This window comes from Mus pahari, chromosome 9 (genome assembly GCF_900095145.1).
Source record: "Mus pahari chromosome 9, PAHARI_EIJ_v1.1, whole genome shotgun sequence".
Lineage (NCBI taxonomy): Eukaryota > Metazoa > Chordata > Mammalia > Rodentia > Muridae > Mus > Mus pahari.
In genome coordinates, this window is record NC_034598.1 from 19,478,597 (window position 1) to 19,482,759 (window position 4,163).

At 39.8% G+C, this 4,163-nt stretch overlaps 1 protein-coding gene across 8 annotated transcripts in view; it reads right to left on the reverse strand.

Annotated features, from left to right (window-relative positions):
* The window catches only part of Fam184a (family with sequence similarity 184 member A), a 113,625-nt gene that overhangs the window by 66,039 nt on the left and 43,423 nt on the right, over positions 1 to 4,163 (reverse strand). The window lies entirely within an intron of this gene.

Consider the following 4,163-nt stretch of genomic DNA (forward strand, 5'->3'; position numbering starts at 1 on the left):
GGGGGAGGGATGCAGGGGAGGGATGCAGGGGAGGGATGCGGGGGGGGAGGGTTGCGGGGGAGGGATGTTGGGGAGGGCGGCTTGTGTCTGTTGGACTTGTCAAGTTTTGGGAAATAGAATCTACTGGAAAAAGAAAAGCACAATGTCCTGGGGACTGAACCAGGGCCTTGTGTCCAGTAGGCAGGGGTTCTGCCAAATGAGCCCCACCTCTGCTTCACATTTAAGCTCCATACCCTTCTGGTGGGACCAGTCAACAGGTCACCTGGTCATACACCATCGGAGTTAAATGATGCTGTCAAAACCTAAATTCCTCAAAAAACAGTTCTTACTTTTGCCATGAGGGCTTGTTCGATTTGTTCTACAATGATACCACACTGCCTGGATTTATATTTAGTGATACTCTTGAAATAGCTTCAAATGTAAAAATTTCACAAATTATACAAGATAATTCTCTATATCTTACACATTTCCAATGAGCTCTGAACAGCTTACTTAGGGAATATTATTCGTCTGTAACATAGTTCATAGTTTGGTATCTGAATATTAGCCCCGTGTCTCAGTAAAGGCACATTAACCAAATATTTAAAGCTCCTCTCCTCTAGAGGTTATGAAATTGGACAAATTTCCTTGCTGATTTTCTTGACCGTTCCACTGAAGATGAGAAGTACCATGTATTTACGCCATCTACATCACTTCAGTGACAGTTTTAATCACTGTACAAGAAGAAAAAACAAAACAAAACAAAGTACAAGCTGTTTACAAAACCAGATTCCTCACAAGTTGAGGGATTATGCTCAAGATGAGGTCGACCAAAGAAAAGCAAAGAACAAGGAGATCACAAGTGAGAATGAGCTCAAAAGAACAACGATAAGGCAGGAACCACATGGATGGTAGGAGTAACATCCAATACAGAAGGAGGAAGGTCAGAAGAAAATGCTAGGTTACGGCTGCGCCAAGTGCATGTCCGTGAGACACATGATCACACACATGCACACACACACAGGCACACAAATATGCACACATACAGCTTTCTCCTTTCTGAACCAACTTAAAATACATTTTATCTACCAGTGCATACTATTCCTAAATACATTCAAACATTATTTTCTAATATCAAAAGCAAGAGTATCATCACACTCCCAAATTTAGACTGATAAAATATTCTCTAATTCCCAAAGCATAATAAACATAATCAAATTACTCCAGTAATGAAATTTACAGTATATTTTCTTTATAAAGTTAGATTACCTAGAATCCCACATTGCAGTAAACTGTCATGCCACTTTAGTGTTCTTTAACCAGAAATATGTGCACACGCACACACGCACACACATGCACTCATGCACATATGCAGAGAGAGCAAGAAGAGCTATTATTTTCTTTTCCTTTTTAAATTTTATGACACTTGTTTTTAAAGAACCTAGATGTTTGGTTATAAGTTGTGCAGTGTTATGTTTTTATTTTGTGCTTTTTAAAATATCACATGACAAGTAAATTTTATGTTCTGTCTTTTCAACTCAACTGTGTGCCACGTATCTAAAATTAACCAATATCATACATATTGATATCATATTAATAATCAATGGGTAAGTCTATGAAATATATTATTAATTTATCAACCCTTTTCTCAGGTAGTATTCTTCCCTTGTAATGTTTGAGGCTTGAGGCAGGAGGATAACCCCATTTCAGTCCCTGAACCACAACGTATGACTGTGTCTCAAACACAAACAAAGAGAGATAAGTACATAGGAAAGAGTTCACTTTAGCTTATAAAAGGTAGGCAGATCCCATGGCCCCCGAGGCCATGAGAGCAGGAGAGCTGGCCCCACCCCCTCAACTGGGCAAAGCAGGATAGGTGGCCCTGGTGGTACAGATTCAGAAGAGCTGGCAGGCTGACCAACTCAGCTACCACCCAGGCCCAGATGTAGGGTTTTGAGTCACCCCACCCTAATATCTACCCCTTCTGTGAACTGCTAGAATGTGTGAAGGAGTTGGTCCTGCAGATCCAAAGCTGCGGAAACTCCAGTGAGGAGCCAGTATTGATGGTGTAGTAGAAGCCAGAAGCCTCCAACCATACCAGTGACTCATTGCAATGAACATTTACAAGTAATGCTATGTGGATGAAAGGGTATGCTGTGTGACACACTGTGACACACCACAGCTTCCATGGTGAGATGTTCTTTCTTATTTCTATTTATTTTTAATTTTGTTGGTGTTTCTTGGTGGCTATGGAGGGGTGGGGAGATGAGTGGTGTTGGAGTGGATGATATGAAATTCACAAAGAATCTAAAGGTTTAAAAAATAAAATAAATAAAACCTCATCATTCACAACAGCAATAACAACAACACAGGTAGATCCTAAAGACCAAACATCCGACCCATGTTCAGCAAGTTACAGGCCCCGCCACCCAGCCACCCAGCTCTGTGGGACTGTGTCCTTCCTTTTGCTGGGTGGAAGTGTCAGGCAAAGGCCATGTTTATAAGCATAGAGGGGACTCTAAGGGGCTGTGAGAACTAAGTACAAAGTAGCCCTGTAAAGAGACGCTGACAGTTCTCAATGATAGGAGAGGAAGACTCTTCTAATTCACAGCCTCGCACACTCTTCTGGCAGGCAGTTCACTTCCTATGGCTAACTGTACAACAGGATGCACCAGGATGCATGGAGAGCTTCACACACATGGGGGTCCAAGGTGAGCGCCACAGAACATACTCATGGGTTCTGCCCTGTCTGGAAGATAACTGCCTTCATTTTTCACCTCCTGGTTCACTCCCTTTTGTATTAAATTAAACAGAAAAACAAAAGCTGCTTTTCATACATTATGTAATCAAATTAATTCCAGCAACAGGCTTGTGCCCAAATGAAACATTTAGGAGGCAATTAACAACAACAACAAAAAAGCTCATTCGGATTTATGTAAGTCAAGGGCACTCTAAAACCTTGATTTTAAAATAATTTGAAAACCTAATTGCTCTGGGAAATAATTACTTTTAAAGGAACATTTGTTATGTTTGTTTCTATTACTGTTGGAAACATATTCCAGAAAATATTTATAAAGTATAATGATGCTTTCTTTTCCTGCATGATGTAGAAGCATATATTTTCTCAGGAGATTAAACCTGAATTTTTAAACACAAAAGTCTTTTTGAACACAGAAGTCATAAAGTCTCACAAACCCAGCTGTCATTCAGTGAGATCTGTGGTAGCAAACTTTAAAAAAATAACCAACAACTTTTTGTGAAAGTCTACTGAGTGCTCTAGATTTTTTTTTTTAATGAATTCCAGCAAAGAAAAGTATATGAACTCTTAATCCTGAATAGAATTTTTCAAAGCAAACCATACACAAAATACCAACAATTTTCGATAATATGCATGCGTGTCAAGTATCAAGCTGTAGGGTGCAGATTAGAGGACACAGCATGAAGTCCTCCATAGACTGAAGGTAATCAGAAAAGCTCTGAAAGGGTGGGGCTGGGGAGATGCTCAGCAGTTAGGAGCACTTGCTACTCCTCCAGAGGATGCAGATTCAGTTCTTAGCATCTGTAGCTCTTTGATTCTGTCCCAGAAATGTGCCACCCTCTTCTGGCTACCACAGGCACTGCACACACATGATGCACATACATACATGCACAAAATAATCATGTACATTAAATAATTTTTTAAATTAGTAAATTTAGGAAGGCCTGAAAGGACACAGGCAGTTGTTCAGAACTGTAAGGACAGCCACTTGGGCTAAGGCACAGGGAGCACTGTGCTCTGAGCTTTGTGTAGTCTGGTAACTCATCAAGAAGAGTGACTGACAAGGAAAGCCACTGATGAAATATAAATTCTCAGAGACTAATAGTGTTGCAGAAATTTGATTAGGAAAGTAGACAGTAATTTTATACTTTAGTAGTTTTAGAAGACTTAGAATCAATACATATTTCTTCATTTGTATGTAATCAGCGACTCTAGACACTAATTCTACCCTCTCCCCCCTAACATTTTTATTGATTTTCTGGGAGTTTCACATCATGTACCCGAATCACAATGTCTTCCCAGTACTTCCATATTCACCACCCCTGTGACCTACCCCCTGAAAAAAGTTAAAAAAAAAAAAAAAAAAGGAAAAAAAACAGATAACAATCAAAAAAACAAGACCCCAGAACAATTCCACTTTGCGTTA